Here is a 16169-nt window from a genome sequence, read left to right as displayed (position 1 = left end):
AATATTTGAAGTGTTTAGTTTACATCAAAGCACATTAGCTAATGGAAGCTCTTTAAAACAGGAGAGGAGGTTTGACAGGTGTCGATGAAATTCTTCTAGATCTCTTAGTAATTACAGAGTCGATGTGATGAATCAAATCTCTTTACTTCATGCGGCATGGCAAGACTTTCAGAGTGCCTGGCCTTATGTATGATCAAGTAAACAAAAGAAAAACTAGCATCATGACAAGGTTGAGTCACTCATTCATCATGTCAAAATGCCAAAATCATTACATTGAGTACTAAATCTAAAATGTAAAATGTTCATTTCCCATACAGGAGAGAGCTGTAAAGGCGACAGTCAGGCATGAATCAGCGTACAGAAAGAAGAAGCCAGCGAGTCGGTCAGCTACAGACAGGTGATGGGGGTCATCAAAGAAAAATAAATAAATGCCCTGCTCAGTTCTGAGGTGTATACACAGCATGATGAAATGCCAGCAGAGTGCAACTTCAAACAGACTTCATGTTAAGACTCAATACAGACCAAATTTTAGAGGACACCCAATTGCATTCAACAGAAAAACTGCTAATTTGACATGCCTGGTCATTGCATATTGCGCATATATATATATATATATATATATATATATATATATATATATATATTTTGTTAACATAATATGAAGGTTTAATGACTGAAAATGAATCTAATCATCTACTGATTTTAATACAATGTGAACTTGTCCACTGCTTGTTTGTGTCACATCTTTGCTCCCCAAGCCGTTCACATGCATCTACAGCATGTGAGTTTCAATTCAGAGGGGTTTTTGTACATTTATTGTTAATGCATCACTTGGCCTAAAAAGACTTCACAAACTTTGCTCCAAGGATGGCAGTGTCAGTCTGCAGCAACTATAGTATGGATTGCCATGACATTTCATATAGACATTCATGTCACCCTCAGGATGAGTTGTAATCACTTTGGTGGTCACAATTTCAATTTGTGGAATACTTTGATTTCTAAGAAGAAAAAGAACATAAAAAAAATCAGCCTCAGCTGAACTTTGTGTTCAGTGCTACATAGAAAATGTAGAAAGACACGCTAAAATAAGATGGTGAACATGATAAACATGGGCTTTGAGTATGGCCGTTAGGAACGACTATAAACACTTTGGTTTGACGAGGTTGGACAAAGTTCATTGGACGTGAACTAATTTCCTTGCATGCCCCAACCTTAAGTCCTGTTTTTCCACAGAAACTGAAATCTTAGGAGCAGGGTGTGACATTACTGCAACATCCATCTCAGAGATAACATAATAATTTACTGATGATAAAAAAAAGAATCCATTTGAAGAGCAAGAGAGTTTGATCACACACACAGTATCTTATAACGCACAGATCATAGCACTGATGGCTGGCAGGATGCCTGTCAGACATGCATACATAATAATAATGTAAAAATTATTCTTGGAAAAGATGTTTTTTTTTTTAGTGAGCCAAAAACAGTATTTCAAAGTTTGTCAAATGCTTTTGTACAGAGGGTTGATTAAGTCACTAAAACCAACACTAAGCCGTGTGGGCGTTTCCTGTATTTTTGTGCCAGCCCTCAGCAAGGAGTGTGTATGTGTGTTACATGTGTGATGGAGGTCAATGTCTCCCGCTGTGTACACAGCATGTGGAGGCCCACGTCCCGGCCCTCGGGTCAAAAACACATGACATCAGCAGTCTCTTCGGTGACGCAGGAGGACTTTTTGTTTTTCAACTCTCACTAACAATTACCACCACTGAAAACTGAAGAGAAAGGCTTCATTCATTGCAAGGTAACAGACAAAAACACTCCTCTGGAAGATATTAGTCTGACACTACTTTGACACTGTGTGCAATTCAAATCCCTTCCTTTATGTCAGCCACCTGTAGCACTAACTACAAGCAGCACTGTAGCAGTGTTCACTCCTACAATCAATTATGCACATTTGGTTATGTGGTGGAGGTTTAAGATAAGTGTTATGTTGCTCTCTTAAGGAAAGGTTTAAAAGAAATTATTAAAATCACCTAACAAAGACCATGAAGACCACAATTTTGAAGTAACAGAATTGTGTGTAGACCTACTCTAAAATAACTTTCTTACCAAGAGCTGGATAAGAAGATTGATACACTCTCGTCATTAGGACTGATATCAATCTTCTCATCAAACTTTCAGTAAGAAAGCCAATGAGTGTATAACTTCCAGCTGTCCAACTTCCAACTGTCCAGCTGTTACATTAAGACTGTTGAAGGTTTTCAAATCACACCGCGGCACCTGAACAGTCCCGGAAATGAAACATCGTCGATACATACTATATTTAATGTGATATGACGAGCTCTGCTCTTTTCTTTTATCTATCAATAAAACAAAAGTTGTTTCTTCCAGATGCATGTCTATGTCCTATATATTCTTATTTCATGTCTGTAGAGCATTATTCTGAAGTTATACACTTTGACTCTCTCTCCCAGTAGTGGAAAAAATCTCCACTGTGGATACTGTATGTTGCAGTAACTCACCGTGCATGAACTGCACTCAGGCATACCATATCTTGTATCAAAATCACATACAGTACTCCTGTGCTTATACACAGCTCATGTGTATTTTCAAATGAATCTTATCCCCAAGGCTGGAGGGAAAGTAAGCCAAAACTACCCCTGTGGTTTCATCATTTTTAAGAACTGGCACATTTTCTGGTTGAGGTCTATTATCCAAATGATGATCTAAAGCTCTGTTGGAAGCAAATACTCTAAAGTCACAATCATTTCATGAGCAATTTAGTGAAAGAGTTGTTCGGCTTTACAGATTTTTTGAAGAGTTGAAAACAGAAAAAGAAACACTGTGTTGTGTAATGATTGACTGAGTTTCACTTCAACAGTTGCATACCCTGCTGGTTTAGACCTTTGCAGTCAAAGCTACGGTGGCCAACACATGCGCAGCATTTAGCAAACGTGCTGCAAATACACACAACACAACCAAATACACAAACACTCTGCAAATACAGAAACAACGCAAAAAAAAAAAGCACACAATCCCCGAAAACAAATGCAAAAAAAAAAAAAACGCTGCATCCAGATTACACAATGGAAGAGAGCCGGGGCACGTTCAATCTCAGAACGGTGTGCACCGTTGTGAAACTGTGTGCAACTGCTTTGAGATCATAGACTGTAAATATTAAGTCTATGTTTGAGATATGTTTTCTCTTGTTTGGTGGTGACAGGCCTACATGCTCCAGTGTTGACTGAACAGGGGTCATGTGCACTGTTCATGGGTCGCCATTGGTCAAGTTGTAGATCAGATTTTAGAGTTTGAAAGTGTTCATATCTGGCTCAAATCTCACTTAACCTGACAGTCCTGTGGGAAGTAAATTCCTCTTTAGTGCACACAGAAACATTTCCATGCAGGGTAGAGTTAAAACATTCAACACAGGAGATTCAATACCAGGCAGACACAGGAAGATAAAATAAAACAAAAAAGGTTTTGCTTTTCTCTGAACTGCTTTGTAAACCCTGGAGGAGGTAACGGTATTGAGCCATTTGCTGTTTGCTCAGATCCACACTACAAGGCATTAAAAAGAACCCCTCCTCTCTTGCAACGTGTGTGGGTCGAGGGTCAAGTGTAGCTCCTTTTTCTCCCCAACACGGCCTATTATCCCAGTACAGAGCACAAACAACAGTCACTTTATCTCATCAACTGCTCAACTGGAAACTGTCGCAACCATGCCTTTACCATTGGCCCTGGGTCGCACGCTGTCCACATGACAACTTCCCTCCAGCCAGAAACAAATTAGCTGTAAATTCTGGTCCACCGTTCATTTTAGAGTGAACATTTTATTTTTTAATCATTTCTACTCTCTCTATTGTGATTGTTCGCCTTATAAAGTATAAAGACGCTTCCACATAGAGCGTTTTTAAAGTCTGGCGAAAACATCAGGTGCTTTTGTCCCACAATTTGATGTCTCTAAGTATTTAATATAATAATCTTTTTTAAAGTTACAATTGCTTCACACCACAAATAAAAACATACAAACAAGGGTTAAAGCAAATAATAGCAGGAATAATTAATACATCTAAAATTGGGGTAAAAAAAGCACATTGTTTTTAGATTATAGTAATTTCCAGTAAAAAAATACCCAGAAGGAGCAGATTGAATTAAACTGTCATACAGATTGTATGTCCCTAGGCATGTGTTGTTGTGTTTCCATCTGAAAGAGTGGAAAGAATCAAATCACTGTAGTTTGCGTTAAATTAGGTCCTCATGCGACAAACACAGCTAATAAAATACTTCGGGTAAAAGAAAATAAAGATAAAAGGGGGAAACACAAATAAGCTGCTGATTATGTACCCTTTACGTCAGAAAGAGAGCAATCTTTAAATTACAGTGTTTTTCGTTTCAGTAGTAATTTAAAAATCAAACTGTCGCACAGAAAAGCACATTTGATCAATCAAAAACAAAAAGTCTGAAAAGGGTAATTGCTGCATAGTATGGGGGCTTTGTACGGTGGCCAACAGGGGCAAACGCATTGCAACTTAATGAAACACAAGCAAATTAAGAAAATATCTTCATAGATTTGACAACACATGCGCAGCATTTAGCAAACGTGCTGCAAATACACACAACACAACCAAATACACAAACACTCTGCAAATACAGAAACAACGCAAAAAAAAAAAGCACACAATCCCCGAAAACAAATGCAAAAAAAACGCTGCATCCAGATTACACAATGGAAGAGAGCCGGGGCACGTTCAATCTCAGAACGGTGTGCACCGTTGTGAAACTGTGTGCAACTGCTTTGAGATCATAGACTGTAAATATTAAGTCTATGTTTGAGATATGTTTTCTCTTGTTTGGTGGTGACAGGCCTACATGCTCCAGTGTTGACTGAACAGGGGTCATGTGCACTGTTCATGGGTCGCCATTGGTCAAGTTGTAGATCAGATTTTAGAGTTTGAAAGTGTTCATATCTGGCTCAAATCTCACTTAACCTGACAGTCCTGTGGGAAGTAAATTCCTCTTTAGTGCACACAGAAACATTTCCATGCAGGGTAGAGTTAAAACATTCAACACAGGAGATTCAATACCAGGCAGACACAGGAAGATAAAATAAAACAAAAAGGTTTTGCTTTTCTCTGAACTGCTTTGTAAACCCTGGAGGAGGTAACGGTATTGAGCCATTTGCTGTTTGCTCAGATCCACACTACAAGGCATTAAAAAGAACCCCTCCTCTCTTGCAACGTGTGTGGGTCGAGGGTCAAGTGTAGCTCCTTTTTCTCCCCAACACGGCCTATTATCCCAGTACAGAGCACAAACAACAGTCACTTTATCTCATCAACTGCTCAACTGGAAACTGTCGCAACCATGCCTTTACCATTGGCCCTGGGTCGCACGCTGTCCACATGACAACTTCCCTCCAGCCAGAAACAAATTAGCTGTAAATTCTGGTCCACCGTTCATTTTAGAGTGAACATTTTATTTTTTAATCATTTCTACTCTCTCTATTGTGATTGTTCGCCTTATAAAGTATAAAGACGCTTCCACATAGAGCGTTTTTAAAGTCTGGCGAAAACATCAGGTGCTTTTGTCCCACAATTTGATGTCTCTAAGTATTTAATATAATAATCTTTTTTAAAGTTACAATTGCTTCACACCACAAATAAAAACATACAAACAAGGGTTAAAGCAAATAATAGCAGGAATAATTAATACATCTAAAATTGGGGTAAAAAAAGCACATTGTTTTTAGATTATAGTAATTTCCAGTAAAAAAATACCCAGAAGGAGCAGATTGAATTAAACTGTCATACAGATTGTATGTCCCTAGGCATGTGTTGTTGTGTTTCCATCTGAAAGAGTGGAAAGAATCAAATCACTGTAGTTTGCGTTAAATTAGGTCCTCATGCGACAAACACAGCTAATAAAATACTTCGGGTAAAAGAAAATAAAGATAAAAGGGGGAAACACAAATAAGCTGCTGATTATGTACCCTTTACGTCAGAAAGAGAGCAATCTTTAAATTACAGTGTTTTTCGTTTCAGTAGTAATTTAAAAATCAAACTGTCGCACAGAAAAGCACATTTGATCAATCAAAAACAAAAAGTCTGAAAAGGGTAATTGCTGCATAGTATGGGGGCTTTGTACGGTGGCCAACAGGGGCAAACGCATTGCAACTTAATGAAACACAAGCAAATTAAGAAAATATCTTCATAGATTTGACAACACATGCGCAGCATTTAGCAAACGCGCTGCAAATACACACAACACAACCAAGTACACAAACACTCTGCAAATACCATGGACAGTATATAAGAATGGACCAACAGATCCCGTTGCTCTGGACGGAGACCAGTGAAGGATATTAGAAGCACTTTTCCGGTGATGGCTGAGCGTTACTGCGCAGCCTCCAACTGAGCTCGAAGACGTAGATGTGACGTGAGAAACCTGTCTGAAAGTTGTAAGTCTTCTGGTAGCTGTGCCAAGAGAAATCTCAATCGTTGTTGCATTTGTTTTTGGGGATTGTGTGCTTTTCTTTTTGCATCATTTCTGTATTTGCAGCGTATTTCTGGCTGGAGGGAAGTTGTCATGTGGACAGCGTGCGACCCAGGGCCAATGGTAAAGGCATGGTTGCGACAGTTTCCAGTTGAGCAGTTGATGAGATAAAGTGACTGTTGTTTGTGCTCTGTACTGGGATAATAGGCCGTGTTGGGGAGAAAAAGGAGCTACACTTGACCCTCGACCCACACACGTTGCAAGAGAGGAGGGGTTCTTTTTAATGCCTTGTAGTGTGGATCTGAGCAAACAGCAAATGGCTCAATACCGTTACCTCCTCCAGGGTTTACAAAGCAGTTCAGAGAAAAGCAAAACCTTTTTGTTTTATTTTATCTTCCTGTGTCTGCCTGGTATTGAATCTCCTGTGTTGAATGTTTTAACTCTACCCTGCATGGAAATGTTTCTGTGTGCACTAAAGAGGAATTTACTTCCCACAGGACTGTCAGGTTAAGTGAGATTTGAGCCAGATATGAACACTTTCAAACTCTAAAATCTGATCTACAACTTGACCAATGGCGACCCATGAACAGTGCACATGACCCCTGTTCAGTCAACACTGGAGCATGTAGGTCGTTCATTAGTGAGTAATCATATAAGCCACATTGAGCCTGATTGAGTGATTCATCTTGGAGCAAGACAGCACAAGTGATGTGTTTCCATCATCACAACCCACTGGCTGCTCTCAGGCCAACATGACTTATCTGAGTCTTCTGACATAATTCCAGTCATGACCTCTGGAGTATGAAGCTAGATATCTCAGTCCATCGACAACTGATAAGCTCTGATTGAATTTAATGGGCAGGTTGATTGTCTGTAGAGTGCTATTTACTAGAGACCCAAAGAAGTTAGGTTTAACTATTAACATATGGGAGGGAGCACTAAATTATTATTGGTCCACCTGATTGAGCTCAAATATCAAAAGGTGTTTTGCTTTCCACTCTCACTCCCATTCCTTGTTCATTTTAAATAATCAAGGGCGTTGACAGTTTAATTTTTGGGACTTCAAAATACTAATAATATATCACAAAAGTTACTGTTTTTATTATGCAAAGAACCAATGTCTTGTTTCATCCTATCTGACATTTCACGCCAAATTAAGCAACACAGACTTTGGAGCATGACATCCTATAATGCCTGCAATAAAGTTTCACTCTTATCAGCTCTGTGTGCCTTGAAGTCTTCAAAATGGAGTTGTTTATTCAATTTTACAGTCAAACTGAAATTAAAAAGAAAAACCTAAGAAATCAGTATGTGGGTGTGACTCTCATTCTGACTGACGCTGGTACTGTAATTTGATAGGTCAAATGTCTGTGTAGGCATGCCCTAAAAATAATTCATTAAATCCTACATGGGCAGTGAACCAGCTGGGGTTGTTAGCTGTTGCTTTTTGCCATCTGTGATTTGAGCACTCTGGGCCAGATGTACGTACATTTGCGAAAGTAGCGTTATCAGCGCCATGGCCAACCCGCAGAAAGCACACGCTGTGATACATCAGCTTATGTCGTATTTACCAAACCTGCAGTTCATCGGGTAATCGCCCACTATACCATAAATTCTGCGCATTTAAAAGCGCAATTGAATGGGCAATGTTAAAGAAATCCTGCTTGATGTGTGTTATTTCGGCATTAGTGGTGGGGAAATGTATGTATTGACTAGTACGCTGTAGCAAAGCGTTAAGTACTTGTGCTATGATACGGCGGAGTGCAGACTGCGATATTCCCACTGCTGATGCTATGACTGTTTGAAATGATCCTGATGCCAAGATTTGTAATGTAACGAGGAGTTTAACAACTGCTGGAATGGAATGTGAACACTGAGTCAGATTCAATGTCATCTTTGATTTCTTTCAGTAACTGTATGGCTGCTTAATCTGTAACGCTTAATGATTTCGTGTTCACTCAACTGAAAAAGTGTGATCCTTGTGGCAAAAATCTTTTCAGCTCGACTCCTAGACCTAAGAGGCAGAGAATTTTCACCGCAAAATAGAAGCGCGCTTTCACAGGCATTTTTTGTACATACCACAGAATACATAATTAGGCGCACTTTACGCTTCCCCTCCCATCTTTTTATGGGAAACTCCCACTTCCCCCTTGACCCTCCCGTGAATGCATATGCATGACACGGAAAAGCACAATTTGCCATTTTCAGCTCCCACGAAAGGCAGTCTGCGCTTTTACCTCAGTGAGGCCTCTTTGTACATACCTCGCCATGCTTTTACGCGCACGTTGCGAAACAAATACGCCTGAAGTGGGCGCAAAAGCATTAGTACATCTGGCCCTCTGTATGTTACTCCATGCGAACGCTTTTATTTTCTGAGTGAAATACAATGTTATCAGCACTATGGGTCCTTCCAAATGTTAAATGTTGTAGCCAGATGTCTTTCATCACTAATAACTGAAAAATTCAAGAAAAACTTCTTGTATCAACATTCGTGGGCTTCAGTCAATAGCACACCATGGAAACTGGCAACATCTCCTAACAACGCCCTAAAATGTCAATCTAACGCTGCCACAGGAAAACACCTCCCCAGAGACAAATATGTCCAAAATATGAATTTATCCTCGTTTAAATAAAAAAAAAGCAAAATAGCCACACTGTCATTTTACATAAATTTAAGGTATACAAATTTCTGTTTGAATTATATTGGGGCCTGTATGTCACAATGTGTGAACCAATATTGTGCTTACGTTATAATGATACTTGAAATATAAGGCATTGTTTGGTACTTATTTGATTTCATAATAATCAAAAACAGTTTTTCTGCAGAAACTAGTTCTCTGTAGCAGCACTTTTACAATGAATAAACAGGATTTCCCTTTAAAGGATGAGCCATAATTAATGACACCAACATTATCAGCTAGCAGGTATTGATTTAAAATATGAATGGATAAAATAATTTCTCTACTTCCCTTAACAGTGCCAGCTTTAACTACAGTCACTTTTGAACCTCATACAGACTGGAACGATATCTAATCCTCAAACTGTTCCTTGTGGGACATTCTCAAACTGTTTTAGGCTGGATTTAAATGTTTCGGGTGCCTGGCTGATAGTCAGAGAGAATGTGGTGAATCTTCGTGCTGTGAGGCTGAAATAGCAAACCTCATACAGAACCAAGAATGAAATGCAGAGATACATTGGGTTTCTGCAGAGCACTGCATCTCTGGTTGTGCTTTATTTACGATATTAGGTTTCTTATGTTCTGTGTGTGTGTGTGTGTGTGTGTGTGTGTGTGTGAAAAACAGAGTGACGCAATGTTTTCTGACTGTGGAAAGAAAACACTTTCTAAAACACAAATATTATATATATATATATATATATATATATATATATATATATATATATATATATTATAAAAACCATTTAAAAAAACAAACTTTTAGCTCATTTTGATGACAAACGCTCATGTGCTGTCCTTTTGACCGGCGCTGCAGAAACAATTCGGCCTGTCTGCCATGCGGGGCGTACGACTATGTCAGTTTGATTAATCTTGTCGTTTTCCCACTGCAGAGCAGGCAAAACAGTGTCTGGATTTGTTCACAGGGGCAGGAAGGTAAGCCGTTGGCAGCCACCCATACCAAAGTGAGTGATGGAATGTGTTGCATCAGGGAACTGCTCAGAGCACAATCTGCTCTGGTCTATATGACGTGTTTAGCCCGATGTATCTCGCTGAAAGCATCCGTTAAAATCCCCAACAATGCTGTAAGGTAACCACTGTGTGCGTCCTCCACTTTCACCAGTGATTTCTGTTGCTACAGCAAGTGTATCTGTTTATTGCTCAATAAAATAATTAATTAAATTTTCCCCTAGAGGTAAAGAGCTTGTTTCGAGAAGAGGTTTCATTAAAGGAACTGAGAGTTGCTCTGGCACACGGTTGGGTATACTTGCGATAATTTAATTAACTCTTAACTTATCCGTTTAACTCAGCACGTGCCTGGAAGTTAGGACATCAAATCACCTATCAAACCGTGGCTCGAAGCAACATGTCAATGTCAATGTCTATTCAATAAGCAGTAAATGTTTCCTGCCGCTAACAGGAAGGGATTGGTTCTGATCCTTCCCATTCAATTGTGTATATAAACATTGTATGTGTTCATAGACAGTATGTGTGTGTGTGTGTGTGTGTGTGTGTGTTAAAAATGTGCTTTTTGATATTTGAATGGTAGCAATGTGGTCGGCTCTTGTTTTATTCAATATCATTTGATTCAAGAAGATCATAACAATTGAAAACATCTCATTTTTCTACACCACTAAAAAAATGATCAAAGTATAAATTGCAGATCGGCGAGAGTACAATTTTTGTTTACTTACTATTTTTTGGCTCAAGAGGTGACTGCATAATCTCCAAGGGGATCATTTTTTGCATGTCTTTGCATGTTATTATTTAGTAAAGAGTCTGGATGACATGATAGATGGACGGCTGCAGCGTTGAGCTGAACAGTGGGGCTTTGAAGTGTGAATTCACTCACAGATAGGGGATTCTCTTTAGGGACTGGAAGCTCTGTTAACTTCCACTGGACTGTTTGCACAACCTGCATAGAAGCACACCGGAATGTGTTCCTTCAGGCATCACTTGTTTTCAGTAGGAAGCATCTAAACAGTGCTGTGTCTTTTTAACTCTTTAGCGTGTACACATACACACATACATGTGTGTTTACAGACAAGGTGCTATGAGCTGGATGGCACACATGGCTAAGTGGAGCCCAGCGGCTAGCTTGGGTCCTGGGTCCATTGGAACCGGAGTCTGTAGATCAGCACAGGACGTCTGTACACACTTGACGGCTGCTGACACTTACAATCCTCTTCACACCTGTCCTCCGCACCACTACAGGTCATCATCCAGCTGAGGATCTCCTGATCATCTCTCTCTTTAGTTCCGTCTCTTTTGTTTGATCGCTCAGTCTGTCTCTTTGTCTCTCTGCAATTTGTTCATGTCTCTTTCTCCTTCAGCTCTATAATCTGCACTATAGCCGATGAAAAGTAGACAGCAGCACAGCAAGAGATAAGCAAAACCTCTCTCTCTCTCTCTCTCTCTCTCTCTCTCTCTCTCTACCATATTTCTCCAGCAGCCACAGTTACCGCAGACACAAAACTGAATGTTTACAGAAAGAAAAAAAAATCTTGTCTCGGCAGCCTGAGTACTCAATGAGTTACAGATCAAAGACGTGCCAGACAAGGAAACAAGAAGAGCCCTAAAGTGCTTTGCAGACAGAGCTGTGATATATGTGCATTATGGTTCATAAAGGTTAGGTTTAAATCGAGATACACAATTAAACATGTTGTACCGATTTAACCCATATTATTTTGACATGTGTGTTAGCTGTTGCAATTTTTCAAGAGAAAGAGAAAACATTAATAAGCCTGGGGAAGGCCTTGCTTTTTTACAAAATGAAACATAAGTTCAGCCAACACCGCCACAATCATTTTCTTACAGTCCCTTATTGAGTTGTAAAAGTGTATTATCTTAAAACCGGTTAAAATAATGGCACTGCTATAGGACTATTTCTACTCTACTACAAATTACTTTATTTCAAGATGTTTATATAAAAACATTTTCTTGATTCTTTCACAGTGATTTTTCAATATTTGAACACTCATTTCTAGACAAAGTCGTGAAAGATCTGTCTTGAAGGTTGAATGTAAGACCAGTTAAGCTTGTTTTATAGTTCTGCGGAGGCTCCACGCAGAGCTTTCGCCGTAGCCTACGTAAGTGGCCTGATGTTTATACTTGTGCGCTGGTGTGTGCGTTGAGCCGGCATGTGTGTGTGTGTGTGTGTGTGGGGAGTGGGTGATAGATCAGGTAGGGATCAGTGAGAGAGTGATGGCGATTAGCTTCGGCGCGAGTAGCGACTCTAGAGTCATAGTGAGAGAAACAAAGTGTCTACCCTGTGTTTTCTGACCAAGGTGGGAAATCTGTAGCAGGAAAAGTTAACCCTCTCCTTGATTTCATGTTGTTTATGGAGAAGGAGAACCAGAAAATGAGTCTGGGGAAATGCAACACTACCAAGCCACAGACGAGCGACGTGCGTCGCAGCAACGTGCGTCGCTGCAACGTGCGTCGCTGCAACGTGCGTCGCTGCAACGTGTAGTTAACTTTTTCGAGAGGTGCACATCAGGCTACTGCGTAGGGGCCGGCGTAGACCCAGAGGGGTCTGCGGGGGTACGCCGTTGATTTGACGCAGAAGCATAAAATGGCTTTTACACTATGAGACTGTTGCTTGCCCTGTCATCATGTAGGACATACAAAGGTCAACTGTAACACCCGTTATTATTCATCTCTGTGGTTTACTGCGGAGATAACATGCACATGTAGAGCTTGGTTGAGACCACAACCACCTCACTCTAACAAAGTACACATCCACAACATTTACTATCAGCAGTAAAGTGATATAACATCAAAAGGTGAACATTATGGGAAAAAAGCTTTTGTTTTCTAGACAGAAATGTGCAACAGGAATAGGTTACCATATAAGCACAATTACTTTAATGACAAATCTCAGCTGAGATCCCACTACATGATACAGATGCTGTTTTTCTCAAGGCATAAAAATTACACAGACAGAGAGAAGAGGAAGAGTAGAGTTACAGTATTTGAATATCAGTGCATCTTTTCTCACATGAAGTCTGTGGAAAAGAACTCCTGAGGCTGGAGTCGAAGAGTCTCATCTGGCATACAGTTCTGACATACAGCACTCTTAAGAGTGAAAAGATCAGAAAGCACTCACTGCTATCAGTTTTAGCCCCTTGATGGCAGATCAAATGCATAATGTGTTGGATGCATTTGAGGGTCAAATTAGATGTAGCCTGTGAACAAATGCAACCTTAATCCCAAATTGATCATTCAACATTTTCATCCACATATACATAATGGAACTCAGAACTAAGAAAAGTTCACCCAGCTGATTGTAGTAGCACTTAGAAAGCATACGATTACTTTATGCATCTCAAAACTGCACTAATGTCTATTTTGTATGCATTGAATCACCTGTACCGCCCGCTAATGTTTGCAAATTACCATTAAAGACAGCATACGGCAAGACATCACTTATTCATAGAGCACATCTGTATACGAGGCTTCAGCAAGAAGCGTGCATCTCTTATGTCACTGCAACAGATGTGTTAGTTTAGTAAAGAATGTTTGTTTAGTTATGTGTACGAGGTGTTTACCTAACAATAGGCACATTTGTTAGCCACATTCTGTGCAGTGAAATACAATATGCACAAGGGACTGAGACATGTTCTCTCACTTGGTCTAATTAGGATCAAAATCCCTCCCAGACAATTAACTCCCCAAACAATTAAATTATTATGTATTCAGTGTTAAAGTGTACACAGAGAAGCACTAATATGTTTATTCTGCCTGGTACATGATTAGACATGTTTTTCTAATGTACAGCACAGGATGCCCATGATTAATTTGCCTTAAAATTGCAAAGTCAATCGTAAAAAAAAAAAATGGATGTCATGTTGAACATTTTTTTAGTCTTAGTTGTTTTAGGCTTGAATAGGTTTCATTATACTGTGTTAGAAAAGCAACTATTTTCACAAAGAAGGCAGAATAACTCAGTTATTCAAAACAATGTTTATTTGTTTATTTTGTTCGACAATCCTAATCTTACATTTAGGATATCCAATGTGTTTGGGTTGAAAAAGCTTATGTGGTCTGTAGAGTGCACTGCAGCCTTTGTTATACTTTGTACACAGGCTGGACATAATGCCAAAAACACATTACCACAGAATGCAATGCACACAATTTACAACATCAAAATGACTCTGAAGTTCAATCGTACCTCTCATGTATTGTATTTGTAATATTTCCTGCAAATATATCATCTGTGTTTATTATTATGTTCATTCAAAAAAGAATGTGGCTGCATAGGGGCAGCCACATTCTTTTTTGCACCTCATTAAGCAGCTACATTATTATGTAGTAAAGTAGGTTAAACAGATGTGCCTGGACGTTTGTTTGATAAGAAGAATATGTTTCGTTAATGCAGCAATAACTGATCTCGTAACTAAATTATGGTAATGTTTTTCACCAGTTCTGAAGCCCAGATAAACATCTTTTTATTTTAAAAGGACATTGCATATAAACTGCATTACAGTGAGGGTCACATTTACCTTGAAATCCACTTAACTGAAACACACAGACAAGGGGCAGCAGACCAAGTAGGCTAAAGAGCCCTAGGATTGTTTAGATAGCACGGCATTTCAACAGGAGCAATAAGTGACACTGCAGTTGCTGGAATTCTGATTTCAGAAATTAAACTGTGTCCTAACATGTAGCCTACCCCACGAAACTAGCACAAGCCTACTGGCCAATAATGTGTTGCGGCTCTCAATAATGAATTTGTAAACTAAGTCGTATCTAGTCGCATTTCGAACTAAAACATATTTACAATCCCCCTATAAAGTCGAAATTCTATTGTGAGATTTGCAGCTTAAAATGTGTTTCAAAGTACGTGATATTGTAGGCACACGTGGAAATATCATCAAACTAGATGAAATAAATAGAAAACAAATTACCGTTGACAGCACGGGATTCCGCTGATTTCCACTTCGCTGCTGCTCATCTTAGGGGGAGCATCTGGCTGACAGTATTTCCTCTCAGTTCAAGTGACTCCGCTGTAATCCAACTTTCAAAATAAATTACCGCCTGCGTTCTGCTTCGGAGAAAGGTCCAGTGTCCTGTCAGCGGCTGCAGAGAAGTGAACTGTTTCTGGGTTTAAATACAATGGGTTAACATGGAAATAAAATTAAAAAAGTAACCTAAACGGTTGAGCTCTATGGTTGTAGTTGGCACTGGTGGCTAAGAGAGCGCGAGCCGCATTGCTACTAACTTGCTCTCCATGTACCCGTGTAGCCTAAACCCAGGACCAGGGGTGTGTGTGTGTGTGTGTGTGTGTGTGTGTGTGTGTGTGTGTGTGTGTGTTTAGTTCTTGACAGTTTTTTGCTGAAAGAAGGACTTCTGGTTTATTGTTGGCTTGTTTGATGTTTGTTTGTTGCCTATACACTGTTTGTGCATGGAGGGCACTCTATAAATGTGATGCAAAACATTAAAAGAAAAGATTGATATTTTGGGAAATAAGCTTATTCACTTTCTTGTCATGAGAGGATCAAATAGCCTAAGCTACTACCAGCAGCCAGTTAACTTAGCTTAACAAAGTCTGCCACCAGCACCTCCAAAACTCACTAATTAACGCCTCGTATTTTGCTAATCTGGGAAAAAAAACAGTTTAATCAGGAGAGACCTCATTTTGAGGTTCTCACAATCTGGGGAATTTCTTGGTCCCATAACCAACTAATCGACTGCATATTGCTCTGTGAATAAAATCCCGCCTACAACTAAATGAAAAGGAGGTGATGGCTGCATGTTGTTGCAGTAAATCCCTGAACAAAACATTTTTTTTTCTACTTGCAAAACACACACACACACGCACGCACGCACACAGTTTTAACATGAACTTTGCCCATAAACAGGGTTCAAGGACCTTCTGCATGTGTCAATAAACTCTACAGAGCTAAAGCAAAGAGCTGGACAGAATTCTCCCTCAAATATAATATTGTTAAACATTATTCATCCATTTATAATACATGTCATTAACCCTTTACCTTTTCTTTAA

At 39.5% G+C, this 16169-nt stretch overlaps 1 protein-coding gene across 1 annotated transcript in view; it reads right to left on the bottom strand.

Annotated features, from left to right (window-relative positions):
* Positions 1-15414, bottom strand: part of gcgra (glucagon receptor a) — a 40031-nt gene extending 24617 nt beyond the window's left edge. Inside the window, exon 1 of the mRNA XM_078270270.1 lies at positions 15073-15414. The gene's annotated coding sequence lies outside the window, so the exon portion shown is untranslated. The remainder of the gene's footprint in view (positions 1-15072) is intronic.
* Positions 15415-16169: the final 755 nt, after the last annotated feature.

Source organism: Sander vitreus, chromosome 15, assembly GCF_031162955.1.
Source record: "Sander vitreus isolate 19-12246 chromosome 15, sanVit1, whole genome shotgun sequence".
In the NCBI taxonomy this organism is placed as follows: Eukaryota; Metazoa; Chordata; class Actinopteri; order Perciformes; family Percidae; genus Sander; species Sander vitreus.
This window is presented reverse-complemented; position numbering and strand designations above follow the sequence as displayed.